This window comes from Mya arenaria, chromosome 3, assembly GCF_026914265.1.
Source record: "Mya arenaria isolate MELC-2E11 chromosome 3, ASM2691426v1".
Lineage (NCBI taxonomy): Eukaryota > Metazoa > Mollusca > Bivalvia > Myida > Myidae > Mya > Mya arenaria.
The window spans coordinates 32381363-32401464 of NC_069124.1; the positions used below are offsets into that span (position 1 = coordinate 32381363).

A 20102-nucleotide genomic window follows, 5' to 3' on the forward strand; every position below is an offset into this window, starting at 1 on the left:
CAGCGGTTTCTAAGCCACACCTCCTGATATCAAGGGAGCGAACTCTGCCTATGTCAGTCAAACAAACAAGGAAGCAATGGCGTCTCGCGTCGTTTCACTTTCCGATATTCCTGACAATTTATCATAAATGTGACATTTCACTGCGAAAAAATAGTAGTCAAAGGAATCGGAAGGCTCGATATATCTTTAGAGGATGAAGATATCTAACACTTACGGGGTAACAACTATCCAAGGATAACCGTTATGTTGTCAACATTGACATGGATACAAAGGAAAAGCTTGTGTGTGTGAAGCATACTGTCAATGCAAACAAGGGTAAGTTTAACTTTTAATAACACCGGTCATTCTTACAGTATTGTTGAAACAAAGATTAAATCATCGCACAATATGAGTAAATCATAAATGGCCCGAATGGGGAACCCGGAAGTGACATTAAATGACAGTTACATGCCAGCTATATAACCTTGTATTCTATAGTATGAGCAGAAATGGTTTCTTAGGGTTATGCATAAAAAAGTTCAGTTCTCAGCGACTGAACACTCCCCCTTATGAATAATAATGTAATAGTTGACAAGTTACAATCGTGGGTGATACCAATCTGTAACTTTTGCATTTCTTAAACACTCACATGCTTTGATTTTTGTTCTTTTAAAATTGTTGAACATGTTCACACACTCTGGCTGTAAAAGTGGCTGGAGGAAAAGTGCCCCCGGTGTGGGGCTTGAACTCACAATCACCGGAACACTAACACGGCGCTCTAACCAACTAAGCTGACCGGGCAGCTGGTTCTAACCCACACACACTACCATTCCCCCATTAACCTGTTAAGGCTGATGGAGGGCCTCCTGCTGTTTACCGTTGCCACCATTAAAGTATTCTTATTGATGAATATAATGAAGTCTTCAACAAGCCTACCGCCACAGGGGACATAGCATATGACCAGACCCCCCCCCCCCACACACACACACACATGATATATGCCAGTCCAGGCAATGTCAACCGCAAGAGAAAACCAGTGATGACAAGTTTTACAAATAATCGGTAGGACCTATTTTAAAGCTTTTTACAACATTTAGTTTTACTTTGCTGTACAAAAGTAATGGACTATTTCAGAAAATACAACAACCACAAAACATACAGTTAGCTATTATCTTGTCAGTATTTCATTATGATATACATGTAGAAAGCAAACACCAAAGGCAGTAGCATTTACAGCTAGTATTAAAATATTTAACAATGCATATAACTGATTTATTTGAATATTGGCATCTTTTATTTATTTCAGGAATGTATGGTCTTTTGAAGAGAGTTATTGAAGTTGTTCAGCATGATGTTTTGATGGATTCTTGGAAGGATGTACCTCTATGATGTTAGCTTCAGTTCTGGAGTATAACACCAGTTGTTGCATATTTAATATCAGATTTATTAAATATATTGTTGTTTTGCAAACATTACTTAAACTTTGATATTTCTTTGGTGCTTATGTATGGTATTGTAGGTGAACATCTCTTTATTGCAATGACAAATATATTTTAAATTATATAGTATTAACAGAAGTTATTTTTCACTGTTAAAGCTGCACTTTCACAGATTGATCGCTTTGACAACTTACACAAGATCCGATTGTATTTATCATATTTTGGCTAGGAGAAGTTTGCTTTGTGATTTATATATTAGGTCTTAATTTAAAGAATGCCAAAATAAGCCGATTCTGAGACAAAAAAGTGTCAAAACAGAAATCTGTGAGAGTGCAACTTTAAGAATACTGGTAATCGAGTGTACATGTGATCCAAAAGCTGAACATGGGATGAACTATCATTAAATATTATAGATTTACATAAATGGCACCAGATATAAGAATAGCATTGAAATCATGTACATGTTTGACTTGTTCTTTATTCATAATAAGTCTAGGTCTTTACAGCACATATTTGGCAGAATCAAGTTCTAATGAACTTAATAATTGATTTATATGTACAGTGAAATAAATTGATTTATACAGAAAATAATACCCTGGCGATTCAGACCGTTCTGTTGTGTTTGTTTTTTTGGTGGCTCAGATATTAATCTGAGTTTTGGAGGAGGTCTAGCTGGTGTGAGCTGGTCAAATACAGTAGCTGTTTGAGGGTCAGGGTTTCTTGATTGGGTTTCCCGTCGACAAAGTGCTGATATGAAAATATAAACCTATGAAATGTGTCGAAATGACAGCTACAATAACCATTGTTTACATAGTAACCATAAAAGGAGATGAGATTCGGAAGCATGCGATGGTTCGGACAAAAATTTAGTTGTACGATGTTTCCTGATTTACTTTGAAAGCAAAGCAGTTTATAAGCATACATAACGGTATCAACAAAAATACCTCTATCTTGAATGAAATCAATTGTGTCCATGTTGAACCTGATATTAAATGGCCATTAATGCCGATTTGACAACAGAAGCCCAAACATAAATGTACGATGTTTATAGTTTAAAAATAGTAACACTAATTTAGATCATGCACGGACAATTTCAGTATTAAATAATGTTTATGCGGATTGATCCCCCACCCCCTTATAAGCAAAGAAGTAGTTTTGATCAGAAAAATACTTTTGTACAGACGTATAGATGTTTCGCCTTTGATCGATCTTTCAAGATTTTCAAGTTCAGCTGTTGGTGGGGTCTTCCACAGAGTCTGATCCAGCGCTTGCATTTTTCCAAATTACTCGCTGGTTTCGAATACGGAACGAATTGCACGCCATCTTTAGTCGGCTTGGCTACCTTGTATCCGAATTACAAGTGCCATGACAACACCTTTTTTACCATAATTCTTAAAAAGGCGAGGAAATGCCAGCGCATGTATATGACGGACTCTGGTCAGTTTGACGGACAAAATGGCGGATAACAACACGGCTTATCAGCGCTACATTCTGATTGGCTGATAGGACCTGTCAATCAAATCCTGTCATAAGGTCAATTAACCATATCTTGAGTTTTTAAAAGTGAGGTTATAGCTGATAATTGTTTGACGTACACATACCGTGCATGAAATGTGTAAAACAAATTAATCTTCAATGAGGTACATTAGATTGCCTTTTTTATTTTGAAATAATTGTTTACATGTAACTCTGTATGTTTGTATCGAAGATATACATTTTGTTGCTGTAAAAAAACCCCTTAAAGAATGAATTTAAGTGTATGGTACGGTTCTGCGGTATAGATTGTATTAATAGTAGTTTGTCTATAAGGATCAGTTGGTTATTATAAAAGACATAGAACACAAAATCACAAACAAGAAACATAGAACAGCACAAAACTCTACAAACAGCACAGTGCATAAATGCTATATATATATATATAATAATTGGTATGTTTATCAAGAACTGTTAGGTACCGCCTTGAAACGGTCAGTAAAATGTAAATTTACTGGGGGTTTAAACCAGTTTATGTGCACAAACCTCACTCTTATTCCAACAATTCTTAATAAAGATAAAACGCAAAAGGTAAATCTTATCAAAGTATGCATTAACTTGAGGAAACTTATAAAACAAATAATAATAAAAAGCGAAAAGGTTTCCCTTATTAACCTGTGTTTTTGTTTCTATAATTGTTAATATTAACAAATAAGCTAAGAATATTCCTTTTGTGGAATAAACAGGGAAAGGTTATCGAGACTTAGTGGACTGGTTACCTTGATGCAAGTAAGAATAGTAGTATGTAGCCTGTATTGTAAATCATCTACAATTGGAGCTTCCTCGGCCATTCTTTTTAAAGATATTCAAAAGACAATTTGTATATATGCTGCTGGATAATAAACTTATGTAAATCAAGGCCCAATACTTTGACTGTAATTATTGTCGAGTAATGGCCTTTGTTCTACTAAAATGAGTAGAAGAGTATTGGCGCTTGCTTCGCGGCGCTCTTGTCTAGCACCTATGTTTTTCAAGGAAGTTGAGGTATTATGATAGCCTTTGTCGTCGGAGTTATCGAGCAAAAACTTTAACCATGGTCGTACTTCAAAAACTGAAAGATATTCAAATGAAACTCGGTACATATATACTGCGAAGCCCATAACATTGGCTTCCATAGTTGTCAATTTGGAAACATAAAATGATGGTTTTATGGTATTTGTTTTGTCATTCTTGTTAGCTCCTCTTTTACTCTGAAATACTAATGATCAATTTGGACTTAAAAGTCATCGGTAAAACTGTATTTTTACAAAGGTTTCTAACAGAAATATATATCTTGAATACTGATGATATATTTGGTAGTTATGTCCTTGGTAAGGCTACATTTTATAATGATTTCAAACAGAAACATTTCTCTTGAATATAAATGATGCACTTGGCATTACTGTCCTCAATAAGGCTGCATTTTAGTATACCCCCCCCCCCCCTTCCCCCTTACATATTTCCAAGCTAGTTCAATGAAACTATAGCAAGGCAGATATAATTTTAATCACCAAATGATGTAATCACCAAATGATGTAAAATATTTCTCCAGTTACATTTGAGGGTTAATCTGTTTCTGTGGTTTTCCATCTACCTGAGAAAGAGGGTCAGCCAATGATCGACTTCTTTAACAGCATCTACATCTTAATGACAGACATCATGGTGTTCATGTGATAAAGAAATGATTATTCAATTTCTAGCTCTGAATGACTACCTTATTCTAAGAGCTGCAAAAATATTAAATAAGAAGTATACTTTGATACGACACAAGATGATTTTCACTACTCCTTTTAGGTAGTTAGAAGAGGTCTGTGGGAAGATTATGACTCTCAGAAACATCGGAGCCGTGGACGTACGCAAGCGACTCTGCACCGCCACCGTTTTATCCGGCCTCGTGACATACGCCTGCATCTCGCTTCCACTGACCTACTTCATCATCAGCAGCTTTAAAAAAATATGTGACAAGCCGTGTTTCAGGCTTGGATTATTGCCCATGCCGCATCTAGGTATTGCTGGCGTTAACTTTGTTTTCAAAATAAATGCATTTCTTATGTACATGAACACATTACAATATATACTATACTTACATCCGAGCACTGATAACATATATTTATAAACAAGTGTTGCTCCTGTGAGTAACTGAGAAGAACAGACGAGCTTCAGCTTGTCTTATTCATTAAAACGTCTAGATATGGTCAGCATCGGTCATTTGCGTCGTTATCAACGTGCAATACCGTCTTTAATGTATGAACTAATTAAAAAATACTAATACTATCAACTTGATGCACTGATTGATAATGCACAATCTCATATTGAAATTTTTAAAATCCATAAGCTCTGCCTTTTGCTGCTGTCCTCAACTGAGAGAAAAAGACGAACGTTCATATGATTCGCTTATTTTAACTTTATTCAATTAGATCCTTGTGTAGGAGTACAGGAGTGTGCAACATAATTATAACATCGGTGAGATGTATCTAGATCTTATCATACTAGTTTGTTTGATTAGTACCTAGAGTATATATTACATAAGGGGAGAAATTAACGATGGGTCTAGAATATGTTAACCTTCCTCATAATGATGAGCCATTGTAGCGCCACCCGGCCAGTGTAACGTTTTTACCCTGATATGATTTTAGTTCCTAGGTCGGTTTTCAATGTTATACTCAGCAAATAAATAACGGACCAATACAGAAATTGAAATCAATGATGTATAACCATAAGATTGACTTAAGTTGCATATAATGTGCCAACCCTTATATCATTCTAGTTCCGTGATGTCCGTAAGGTACGGTTTATTAACAGTTAACTCTACAGTTCTACAAATCATTAGTACTGATACATTGTTCAATATATGTTACGTGACATCGTACATTTTAGTCTTTAAACGAAAGGTAGTTAACTCGTGCAATGTTAGCAACTTTCATATAGCTTATTTAACGAAAGTTGTTGCGCATTGAAAATTCAACAAGGAAGTTATCCATTAATAATAGACGATTTTTTTTTCCAGGATATCTTTATGGTCAGACAATCTGACCTATTTCTTGGGATTGGTTTTAGGGTTTTTCTTCAAAATGATGCAAACATCAAAATGTTTACAAGATAACCCTAGAAATCTGATTCACAATCTAATTATTTTAGCGATGAATATTCCCTTCTGTTGGTGCTAAACACTTCCCCAAAAATGCCCCAAAAAGACATGTTTTACAACAGATTTTATATATTGCCATATCGTCGTCGATTACCCTTGGTCCTCGTTTTAGGTTCCGATTTATCGGTACCTTTTAGAGTTCTTTGTTGAGTTTTAACGTATTTATTTTACAACGATTGTGAAATAAGTTACTACAACAATATTTTAATGATAGTGTGGTCTTGTGTTATGGGGGAAACCGGACACATCCCAACCCTTTTACCTAGGCAGGGAATAGAACTTTGGTCGCCTAGGTTTAGAACTGTAACGTATGAAAATAATAATGCCTTTGAAAAAGCATAATATTCGCACAACAAATTTTATTTTCGCCACAGAAAAAGGTTGGGCATTTTTATGCAATAGGAATGCACCACATGAACTGATCAGTTCAATAGCAATGCGTATACTTATCAACAAATAGTTCAGCTAATTCAATAAGAATTTCAATTAAAGAAATCAAAATGATTGATATCCTAATTGCATTTTAAACAGAAAACATGTTGATTTAATGATCACTTAGACAATGCGTATTCGATAAAGTAAATAGACGAGGTAATTGTCGTTACTAATGATTTAGTTTATGGTTTAACTATTTTCGGTTCAATTCAGTGTAGTTCATAGGTGAAACAAATCGCATATGAAATGTTAGTTTTGATAAAGTTTGCAGGTAATGGGATAAATGGTGTGGCACTGTATGATAAAATGTTTCCATAACAATTTCTTCGCACGTGAAAATAGGATCCTATTCGTCCCAAATGTGAAGACTGGGATCTCATTTCACAAAACAGAGTCACACATATCTCAAAACAAGTAAAACTTGCGTTCCATACAGGTTTTTGGTGTGAAATGAAATCCCCTTCATCGAATTACATTATCAATGTGCAGTTATATTAAAAATGAGCATGTTTACATATGAATCCCGTTTTTCCAAATATTGCTGGTTTATAAACTCCGGAAAGTTTTACTGTAGTTGTATGTGGATGCACCCAGTAAATGCAGAGTTATGACCGCTGAATAATCTTTAGAACATGCAATATTGAGTCGCGCGTGTCTTAAAAAATATTTAAGCTAGTGTTATGAATCTTTACAAGAGTGTTTACCTGACCAGCATGCGCAATAAGTTTAAGCCCTTTATTTTTTTTGAAAATATGGCGACTTTAAAGCCAGAGTAATGAAAGGTCATGTACATCAGCCCATTGTTTAAAGCCGGTTAAAGTCTTGGTTTTTTAAAGGATTCCAAAATGTTCATTGAAAGGTTTATATTTAAGTTATTAAAATACTAACGAATCAAACTGTTTTACTGAGTCAACATGCTAATATAATACCTGTAGAAAAAATATTTTTATACAGTTCGCTACTGATGTAATGGGTGTGGTTGCCTCCACTAATAGTAGAGTTCTTGCAGATAAAAGCAAATAATCTTTGGGTGTGTTTATGGTGGTGCTCAACGTCATGGTCCTTGAATTAATAAAAATAGGCATATTGAGCCTGAAATTTTGTGATGCATTTATCTAATAAGTCATTTGAGATAGAGTCATCATCCTTCGCAATGATGTTAGTCTGCATATCAAGTTATGCACGTTGGTAAAGGTCAAGGTCACAGTCGCTTGAAATCGTGAGATATGGGTTTTCATCCCCATCTAAACTTCAAATTAGATAAAAGTGCACGTTGGCATGTTAGTATACTGAAGGTATATTTCGAGGTGATATGTAGGTATATTTCGAGGGGATATGTATGTGTATTTCGAGGTGATACGTAGGTATATTTCGAAGTGATAAGCAAGTATATTTCGAGGTGATATGTAGGTTTATTTCGAGGTGATAAGTAAGTATATTCCGAGGTACACTTCGAGGTGATACGGAGGTATATTCTGATGTGATAAGTAGGTATTTTCGAGGTGATATGTAGATATACTTCTAGGCGATACGTAGGTATATTCCGATGTGATACGTATGTATATAGGTATTATTCGTGTTGTTATGTAGGTACATTTCGAGGTGATATGTAGGTATTTTTCGAGATGATATGTAGCTAAACTTCGAGGTGATATGTAGGTACAGTTCGAGGTGAAGTGTAGGTATATTTCGATGTGATACGTATGTATTTTTCGTGTAGATATGTAGGTGTATTTTGAGGTGATATTTGGGTATACTTCGAGGTGAAATGTAGGTATATTCCGATGTGATACGTTTGTATTGTTCGTGTAGATGTGTAGGTGTATTTTGAGGTGATATTAGGGTATATTTCGAGGTGAAATGTAGGTATATTCCGATGTGATGCGTATGTATTTTTCACGTAGATAAAAATTATGTAGATATATTTCGAGGTGATATGTAGGTATATTTCGAGGTGATATGTAGGCATATTTCAAGGTGATATGTAGGTTTATTTTGAGATGATAAGTAAGTATATTTCGAGGTGATGGGTAGGTATATTTCGAGGTAATAAGTAAGTATATTTCGAGGTGATGTGTAGGTATATTTCGAGGTGATATGTAGGTTTATTTCGAGGTGATAATTAAGTATATTTCGAGGTGATATGTAGGTATATTTCGAGGTGATATGTACGTATATTTCCAGGTGATATGTACGTATATTTCAAAGTGATATGTTGGTATACTTCGACGTGATGCGTAGGAATATTTCGAGGTGATACGTAGGCTTTTTTCGAGGTGATACGTATGTATATTTCAACGTGATATATATGTGTAATACGAGGTGATACGTAGGTTTATTGCGAGGTGATATGTAGGTATATTTCGAGGTGAAATGTAGTTAAAATTGATATATTGGTATACTTCGAGGTGATATGTAAGTATACTTCGAGGTGATATGTAAGTATATTTCTAGGTGACACGTAGGTGTATTTCGAGGATATATGTTGGTATATTTCGAGGTAACACATATGTGTATTTCGAGGTGACACGTATGTTGTATTTCGAGGTGACACGTAGGTTTATTTCGAGGTGACACGTAGGTGTATTTTGAGTTGATATGAAGGTATATTTCGAAGTGACATGTATATCCACTCCGAGGTGATATTTAGATACACTTCGAGGTGATACGTAGGTGTATTTCGAGGTGACACGTATGTAATTTCAAGGTGACACGTATGTGTATTTCGAGGTAACACGTACGTGTATTTTGAGCAGACACGTAGGTATATTTCGAGGTGACACGTAGGTATATTTCGAGGTTATACGTAAGTATACTTCGAGGTGATACGTAGGTGTATTTCGAGTTGATATGTAAGTGTATTTCGAGGTGATATGTATATAGACTTCGAGGTGGTACGTAGGTATATTTCGGGGTGACACGTAGTTGTATTCCGAGTTTATATGTAGGTGTATTTCGAGGTGATATGTAGGTATATTTCGTGTTGATATGTAGGTGTATTTCGAGGCGATATGTATATTCACTTCGAGGTGATATATATAAACACTTGAGGTGGTATGTACATTCTTTTCGAGGTGATATGTAGGTATAGTTCGAGGTGATATGTAGATATATTTCGAGGTGCATAATATCACTTACTATGCGCCCTCTATGGACACTTTTTAGTTCAAACTTATTTAAGTCACGCATATTATTTAAAATCAAACGCGAATTTTATCATGGTAATAATACACATGAAAAGTAAAAATGAACATGAGCGGCAATAATGCACATGGAAAGGAAATGTCATCAAATGTATTTATACATATAAAAGGTCATATACACATGGTAGGTAAAACAAATGGAATGGAACATAGTTTCCGGAACAATATTTCAAGAAGATAACCTACATACATGTTTCAGTTTTGGAAAATAATCATTTAAATGACTTGTAATTACGAATAGTTCTTTACGTTTAGTTTTTATACATGCTGTGTATGTCATAAAACTATGTACTTGTTTTTAGGCCTTGTTTGAACTTGATTAACGACCAGGTTTTTATGTTATTGAATGAAAAATACAATGAATCTATAGATCGAATCGTTTTTTTAATGAAACAGTTTCGTATTTCATAAATTCCCAGTGTGTTCAGTGTCATCTTGATCTTGAAGTAGGCGAAAAGATTTACGTATTAAATCTCAATATCAAACAGAAAATTGCCCTTCTTGTATTCAATTCAAACGCGGTATTTGTATAAGACATTCCAAGTGTTTGTCCAATTATAACATTCGGTGCACTCAGCCAAAGTGTTATTGACTAAATACACAATCTCTGCATTTTTTGAAAGTTCTAATACAAATGACTGTCAAAGGTGCCGATGTGAAGGTTGAAATTAATTTTTAAAAATTTCCCAGATGCAGATATTTGAAAAAGTTATCTTTGAAGACGTAATTAAAGCGATTCACGAAGCGAGCATTTTAATGATCATAATATAAAACCGTATACGTATGTGTGTATGTTTTACATGTTTATCTTGGTCATTTCCGGTTCTTTATTTCATTTGCACATCTACTTTAACTCCATTGTAATTATTTTTCATTTGAAGGTGAACCCGTGGATAAAGAGTACACATGTAACCGTGCTTTTTCAACTTCTGAGAAAGGTAACACATTTTCATTATTAAAAACTTATATATTCTATGTATACTAGCTTGTCAAAAATATCAACATCGATTTTTATTTAAAGTTCTAACATTGAAATATAACTTCCTTTAAATGGTTGCATAAATCTCAAGGCATTTCATTCAATAGCAGAGCATGTAAATTTGTTAATCATAAAATATGACACCGAGGTCATGAACGAAGTCAATGTTATTAAGTGTAGATAAGGAAATGTGCTTAGTTGAGATCATATTGCGCTTCAAATATCAAATATTTCAAGTTTGTACGAATTTATACTGAATATTATAATAATGTTTTAAGTTTTAATCAAATCTGAAGCAATATTTGATTATCTTAATCATTTATTATATGATGGCAGGATGGTGTCAATGCTAAGAAGGGTGCTACCAAAAACAGCAGCACCCTTCTTAAACTATTTGGCTCAAGCACTTCTTACCTTCTTTGAATAAAACAATGGCTTGTCAGTTCCAAAAAATACATTTATAGATGCCATGAAAGAAAGCAAAGAAAAAGCAGCAAAATGTGTGCTTTATATATATAAAAAAAAATTATCATTGTGATGACCAAATGTTGAAATTTCTTTGGTTGCGAAGTTACTGTCATGTGTTGAAAATTCTGGAGCTTTCGTACACATGCGATATTGAGATAGCGTTTAAGGATACAAGGTGGTTGATGTGCGCACAATATTGTATTTAAGAACATATTTAAAATGCCGTAATAAAAACTTGTCAGTTAAAACGTATTTGAGAACGTCGTAAACAATGCACAATAACTAATCAATTATTTTAATTAAGATTTGATCTTTTTAAAGAGGAAGTAAACCGATATATTGAAGCTAACCAATCGAAGGTAACGAAGCCAAGTTCAGAATGCCGAACAAATTGGTCATTCAAATATTTAATGCTGACACTTCCTTGAAAAAAATCTAAAAATATTGAATTTGGAAAGCACAATGTTTTAGTATATAATAAGCGGGTATCCAAAAGATATTTCATTCACTTGCAGGACTTGGTACGGTATATTTCATGAATGATCAGTAAGTGTTCTCTTTTTAAAAGACTATATATTTGTTTTGATTAATTGATTGATTGAATTCAATTTGATTAATTGATTGATTGATCGATTGATTGATTATTTGTTTGTTTGTTTGACTGATCAATTTATTTATTTATTTATTTATTTATTTATTTATTTATTTATTTATTTATTTATTTATTTATTTATTTATTTATTTATTTATTTATTTATTATTGATTGATTGACTGATTCATTCATTGATTTATTGATTGATATAATGAGTCAATTTATTCAATTTATCCATTAAGTTACTTTATCATTTACTATTTCTTAATTTCAATATTTCTTTGTTCGTAGAGTGGTGCCTTTAATTATGTATGTAATTACGTCAAGGCGAATAGTAGGACTTTAGTGGAGTAATTTTTTTTACTTAATAAAAAGCTATTGCATAAGTTTAAGATATGCAAACAGTTCTACGTGGTTAAATCAGATTCGATTTTTTCTGATTAATCAAAGCGATTCAAAGCTAATTAACGTTTATTAAACTGTTAAAATAGCATTTTTAACGTTACATATTAACACTCTTTCTTTTATTTTACTAAAACAAAATCATTTTGTCAATAATTGCCCAATTCATTTTCGATTAAATGTCTGACAATAAAATAATTAGTAAATGAAAATGACAAAACTCATAAATAATGTAAATAAGCTGTTATTTATGGACTTATTATAAACAGTGTATTTTAGAGGACTTGAACGAACGGAATGGAAGTGAAAATCACATGTTTAGTGAGAAATAAATAATAAATGGCATTTTATAAACTATATACTTGTTTTAAAGTGAAAAAAAGGATAAATGGTCATGTTCACAATCTGGACTTTCATTTCTGATATACGAACAGGTTATGTATTTAAGGCGATATATGTTATACAAGCCTTAATAAAATGTCTATTCTGTTCTCTTCTGATTGATGTTATAATGTCTTAAACATAAAGCCCCCCACTAATGATTATATGTTTGATTGAAGTAAAAATATGGACATGGACTAGATGAAATAATTCAAAAAAAAACAATTAAACAAGATGCTTTTGACTAAATTTAGAATCCGAGAGATGCAAACTCAGCAACGAATGGGGGAGGCTCCTTCCGGTCAATCGCGTCAGACCGGTCAGCGGCAGCCCCCTTCTGGTCGGTCGACGCCGCGGAGCACGCTGAGAAAGAGTGGCGATGAGGGAAGTCCGCTCCCCGAAAGCGCTTGTGTTAACATAGGCCCTAAAGTAGAAAAAGATGACTTGCAGGGGATATCAGAAATACGGTAATACATTTGCTTTCATTCTGTTATTGCATTTTGTTCCTCATATTGGAATACCATATATAAACGTGTCATGGCAACCAAAAGGGAGAATACAATAACCTAAGCTTAGTGATAAAAGGTGTTTGTTTTTGAGCTCTCATTATCTTAAAGTGACACTCTTATTTAAAATCAATACATACACATGTATAACACACATCAATATTGACTGATAAACCTTTTACTATTTACTAAATAAGGCATTTTAGGAAAAAAATAATTACTGGTAACAAGATTGTTACCGTGTATTTAATAGCAGTAAGCGGAAAAAATATTAAATGATTGGTGAATGCTAAAAGATTTACTGTGATCTACTATAGAGTCTATAGTCTCATAAGGTAGAAATACCGTGTTTTATGATAATTTCTTGAAATTAAACTCGGTATCCTTCATAAGAACCATTGTTTTCGACATTTATTCATCCGTTTTTTAGTATTAAAACAATACCATTAATTGTGGTAAATCTTATCTGTGAGTGACAGTACATCTTTAATTTTTAGGAATCTTCCAAAAGAAACTAAGAAAAAGGAAAACAAGTCCTCCGTCTTCGATGTCATATTTTTTAAAAATGTGCAGAGTTGTGCTCTTTATTGTTTTGACGCTATTGCTGCTTTCGTGCGGCATACTGCACAAGCTTTACTTCTTGACCCTTCTGAATAATCTCTCTGAGAAACTGCATGCTCCAGTCCATAGCGATTTGGTATGATTTTAAATTCAAGCAGTTAAGGCTTATATAACATTAAAAAATTAACATAATCATATTAACAAAATTAAGATAAGCTACTTGAAATATGTGTTTGGTAAAGGAAATTGTTCGAAACTAGTAATTAAGGACTCATGTATGTTATTTCAAAACATATATTCATAAATTGTCCATATATGGTTATACATGATTTCATCGTAAATGTACGTCCTGAAATCCCTATTTTACACTGCAGGACTGTGTAAAAAGAATTAATGTATGTTAGTCCACTTTAATTCACGAGCCAACTTAGGTTAAATAATTCTTTTATTTTCTAAGTAATATTATAAACCAACGACTACCTGCATTTAGTTCAGATTCATTTGCAAAAGATGCTAAAAATAAGTAATCAAATCCTTGTTATAAGTTCAATTTCTTTTTTAGTCGAAAGTTGAAAACAAGAAAAGTCAAGCAATTTCAATTCTCGTGTGCATTGCATTTGTTGAATTCTGCACATCTCTTGTTACTCTTTGGAGAGTTGTTTTCCAAGATCAGAAGACTAATTGGACACGACAACACTTAGTGGTATGTCTTTCCTAAATCGATTGTTTTTGTTGTATATGAATTAAATGTTTTAATGAAAAGATAATTATGACGCTCGTATTAATAATATGTTCGAGTTTAATATACATACTAGTTCATATAATGTATGTAAATTGACTTAACTTATCAACATATGCAGTTTAAGTCAATGGAGATAAAGCCCTGGTACATTTGTATGACCATTTCAGACAGCTATCCAGCAGGCCGTGAGCACTATTGGAGAGGTATATTTGATCATCTATGCCCTTCCATTACTGGGCAGTTTGAGGGCATGTTTAGTTGTAACAGTTCTACCACTTATGTCAAGCATATGCAAGTTCGTGAGCACAATTGGTCGGCTCAGGGTCAAGCGATGTATTAGAAAAGGTTCTTTACTCAAACTTTGTGTAGCGGGTTTCCCGGTTTTGGCACTGGCAGGGAGTGTTTTCTTATTCATGAATGGGCTAATACCATTTGACAGAGACTTGCACCTAAAATGGGCGTTACCAACTCTTTAAATGTGTAAGTCAGTATGCTATTTGGATAATTTTCTTTGCTGAAGAAGAACTGCAAATGTTCCAAAACAAACAACAGGTGAACCAGATTCCCATTCGGAGACAAGTGAATCTAAAATAGAAGAAAAACAGTACAAGACAGAACATAAACAAGAATTTATTCAATTAACTGTTCGTTGGTTAATATGTTTATTGTTTATCATTTCGATAGTGTTGAATTTAAATATAAAACTAATAGGAATAGTCGACAAACAGAAAAATTCTGAATCATCTCTGACAAACGAGAACATCGAATCTTTAGCGTACAATTCAACAACAAATTCCACACTCGTACCACAACAGGAGAATGGAAATGTGACATTAGATTCTACGAATGCTTTTTACCCAACAATTTTCAAACAATTGATGGAGTTGCTGTTGTTAGTCTTTCGTGCAATAACTTTCCTGAGAGTTTCGAGCACATGGCCGGAATAAGCCTGACATGTTTTATATCTGAAACAATGAAATTGAGTTTTTCATCGCTTGTTGGGCTTTGGCTTGGATTGCTGTTATCACCTTAACGTGGTACATTTGGGTTCCTCGGGTCGAGAGAATGGCAAAACTGGAGAGGTAAGTTTTTGTTATATTACTATTCTACAGACGCATGTAAGAAGATTGTGAGTATCAATATGATATATTTACATCTAAAGTTGTCCTTTTCTCAGTCGAATTATGTTCACGGTAATAAAACATATTTCTTAAATGTTTATTAAAGATTACACGCAAATCAACACATATAAACTTTTTAAAGTTTGAATATGTTAATGACAACGTCGAATTTTACGTTTCATTTCAGGTTGTTTTCCGGCAGTTTTTACCATTTCTTCTTCCCTGATTTGAATATGTTCCTTCAAAGGAGAAATGACCATCAAATTGGAGCAACACACAAACAATGTACAATCGAGTGACGTTCCAAAAGTTATTATCTGCGTAACAATGTGGCACGAAACATGCCAAGAAATGTGTCAGCTTCTAAAGTCTATTTGCAGGTTTGATAACTTTAACCTGCCCTTTTCATTTGATTTTGCCGTGCTTATTGTCGCGGGAAATTGAAATGTTTCTTTAATCAGATATCGTTTCAAAAGTAACGAAGCATGCTGCATAATATTTATTTTGAGAAAGTCAAGATATCTCGTTTCGCTTTTTCCAGTATTTTATTCATGTTTTGAGAACAACGTTTAAAGTTATAGAATTCGATCAAAATTTTGGAGTAATGTTATTTTGAAATATAATTTTTGACCATTTATACACCTTTTATCAACTAATGGCTTACCGTTACGAGTCCAGAGGTCTTTATTTATAAACTGCCTGATTATTCAATACCAGATTTGATGCATGCACTGTTATTGAGTAGCATAAAAATTCAATCTATTTTTCTATTGACGCATTTTTCAGATTAGATCTGCATTTATCAATTCGAGAGGAAGCTGACACTGTAGGAGAGGACGGAATCGGGACAGAAGACGGAAAACAAAACGCTGAAAAGAAAACACAAGACCCTGATAAAATTCAAATTGAGGGTAAGTATATTCCATAAAGTCTTCAATGAATCCGTTTATTTTGTTATTGTTTCATGTAAATGATATTCAATGAAAACTTTTTGTTATTTCAGTTCAAATAGTATTTGAAGATGCATTTTGCTCAACAAAAAACGGTCGTGAGGTTAATGAATATCTGCTCCAGTTTATGTCATGTTTGCAAAAGGCTGTTGGGTATGTAGTTTGCATTACTTGCGTGTTTTAAATTAAAGGGACTGTACACCAGATTGGCACCAACAAAAGTTTTCCGTAACGAATCTCAGGACAATTATTTAATAAAATGTTATACTCTTTGATATCATAATTATAAAAAAAATACCAAAATGTAAAATAAAAACCGAGTCGGCGACCGGTTCGAACCGGTGTCGCCAAATTGCAGTCCAGCGTTGTATCCACTGTGCAACGAAGGCCTACCCTAACCCGTTGGAATATGTAAGGTATATACCTAACTTGGTTATATCACGTTATAACATCGACTAGCCAATTACGCATCAGGAATGAATTATACTAGTTAGACATACCTTTTAATCATTTTTAATAGACACATACGAAAAAACTGCAATTTTTTTAATTAATTGTAAACTATGTGGTACTTCAGTTAGTAAGTTTCAATGCATTGTACACATCCTTACCAAGTTTATGTCAGTTTTCGACAATTTTCTCTTTTCTCGTTTTTTATCATACGGAGTACAGCCCCTTTAAGAAGTGGGTTTTTTGTTGACATATTTTCAGTAAATATGCTTGTTAGTTTTCAAACATATAAGATGCTGAAAGTAATGCCGGTTATATTTGTTTGCATCTTCCATTAACGAAATTTAGCGTTGCGGCTTCCGATTACCTTTAGCAAGCGTATCACAACGTAGAAAATTATTTCGTATAAATCATATTTCTACGAGAAGATCCGTGTTAAAAGTCAAGGAGCTCGTGAAGTGGAATAAAACATTCCAAAGGAAAGTGGTTCAGACCCCTTATGGTGGACAATTCGTTCTACAACTCCCAGGCGGTACACAAATGACGGTGCATTTGAAGGATAAGAAAAAGATAAGGGCCCGAAAACGATGGTCGCAGGTAACAACCGTCATTTCCGACATGAGTTGTAAACAATTTATTTACATCGATCATAAGTGCATGTGTCCGTGTGCTTGTGCGTGTATTTTTGAACATACAAGAGTGGGTGCGGTAGCGTTGTGTTGTTTACGTCTGGTTTGGACGTTTATTTTGCATTTGTTATTGAATCGTTGTGTCACGTTACGAGAGAATGAGCAGTTTATGGCTACCTGGCTTTACTATCAATTGGAATTGTCTTGTCCCTGTAGTTTCCAATGTAGTAATAGCTTAATTGTAATAGTAATTGTGTCAGGCTGTTTCAACAAGTATAATAACCTTCATATCTATCATCTATCATACGCATTCAAACATTTTAGTTGGAAAACATATAAGAACAATTTACCAGTCTTTTTTCTGAGTTGTTTTCTCTTGTATTTAATTTCCATTTAACGTTTTCTTGTTTCATTACAGGTGATGTTTATGTACTATTGTTTGTTGTACAAAATGGGAAAGACCTATCCAGATACAATTAAAGACGAGGCAAGCCTTTTTTTGTTTATCCTTTAAACCGTTTGGGGTTTTATTTATAAAAAAAAGATCAAAGAAAACTTAGTCAATCATGACATTCACCTATTAAATAGGGTGCAATATTGTGTGACCTTTAAAATCAACGGTATTTTTTTTTAATTCAATTTGCGACGTAATTTATGATAACTCTTATTCGTTAAACAGCTGAAAAAGACATTCATTCTAACCCTTGACGATGATGTAGACTTTGAACCGAAGTCAGTTCTACGAATGATGGATCGAATGAAGATGAACAACCGTGTCGAAGCAGTTTGTGGCAGGATTCACCCAATAGGATCAGGTACTTAACAACTATTGACATATTACAACTTCATTGATTAGTACATAACATTTAGTTTAAAAATGCAATTCAAAACGCTGCCTTAATTTTATTGTATGTGTATAGCTTATTTTACAGAAGTTTTCTGTGTAACATTTTATGTCTTTATTCACATTCAATAATTATTCACTTCAGGTCCAATGGTGTGGTACCAACAATTCGAATATGCAGTCGGCCACTGGCTTCAAAAGGCATGCGAACATATCTTCGGTTCTGTGCTATGTTGCCCTGGATGCTTTTCTATCTTTCGAGCTTCTGCCCTTGTTGACGATAACGTACACTAAAGAGCCAGAGGAGGGAAAACACCTTGTGCAGTTTGAACAAGGCGAGGATAGGTGGCTTTGTACTCTTCTCATTAAACGAGGATACAAGATAGACTACTCTGCAGCCGCAGATGCAAAAACTTTTGCGCCAGAAAACTTGTGGGATTTTTTGTACAACGACGGCGCTGGTCACCATCAACAATGGCAAATATGATTGACTTGGTCCTTTGTTGGAAACAAATAGTCCAAAACAACAGAGAAATCAACCATTTCTTTATGCTTTATCAATTAGTACTGGATGTAACAAGTGTATTAGCTCCTGGAACTGTCCTTGTTATGATAGCAGGGTCATTTAGTTCAGTATTAAGTTTGAAGCCATGGAATGCATTTTTCGTAGCCGTGACTCCGGTAGTTTTGTTCGCAGTGTTATACCTGACAGTAACTCAGAAAAAGCAACTCCTTGTTGCCGCAATACTAAGCACAGCATATACGTTTGTAATGGTTATTGTGATGATTTTAAACATTGTGAGCGAGACAGTTCTTTCTCCAAGCGTGATTTTCCTTATATTTGTTGGAGCAGTATTTTTAATATCGGCCTTGCTTCACCCTCAAGAATTCACATGTCTCCTTCCTGGCTTACTATATTACGTTTCTGTGCCTTCTACATTTATTTTTATGACTGTTTTTTATATGTGCAATTTACATGACATTAGTTGGGGAACTCGAGAATTCAAATCTCCATTATCCCAATCGGAAGGAGAGAGTACAAATAAGAAATCGTTTATGCGTTTGCTTCTCACTCTTGTTCAACATTACCTGCAAACAAAACTCGCTGAAATCAACTCCAATGGTTCAATTTTAGAACGCATTGAAAGACAACAAAGCGAACAACACGTGGAAATGACAAATCATGAAGACGATAGCTACTGGATAGGAGCACAATTAACAGACTCAAAACATAAGTTTAAAAAATATTTACTCAGCAAAGATGAGAACACATTTTGGACATATACAATTCAAAAATATTTGAAGCCACTTGAAAACAATAAGAAACTCCAAGAAAAATTTAATCGTGAATTAATTTCGTTGAGGAACAACTGTGTGTACGGTTTCTTTATGTTGAACTTTATGCTAGCATTAGCACTGTTGCAACTACAAGTAAGCAAAGAAAGTTTAAATGGGTTTTATATCGCGGGGAAATATGAACCATTATCAGTAACTTTCCTGTCTATTTTTGCAATTTTACTTTTGACCCAATTCATTTTTATGCTTTCCCATCGATGGAGAACTTTCTGCCATTTTATTTCGAGCACCAAGGTCTTTGAGTGCTTCTGTTCAAGACGAAAAAAGACTAAAGCGCAAGAATTTCAAGAACACTTGAAGGAGATTGAGCATGATTTGGAGGAAGATGAAGAAGCAGATGATCCCCCGCTTAATAATATGAATGAGCCTGATGTTGATTATGACGAATTTGATTGCGAAATTAT

At 34.0% G+C, this 20102-nt stretch overlaps 1 pseudogene; it reads left to right on the plus strand.

The window, feature by feature from the left end:
• Positions 1–11645: 11645 nt before the first annotated feature.
• Positions 11646–18962, plus strand: LOC128226965 (chitin synthase chs-2-like; annotated as a pseudogene).
• The last annotated feature ends 1140 nt before the right edge of the window (positions 18963–20102 follow it).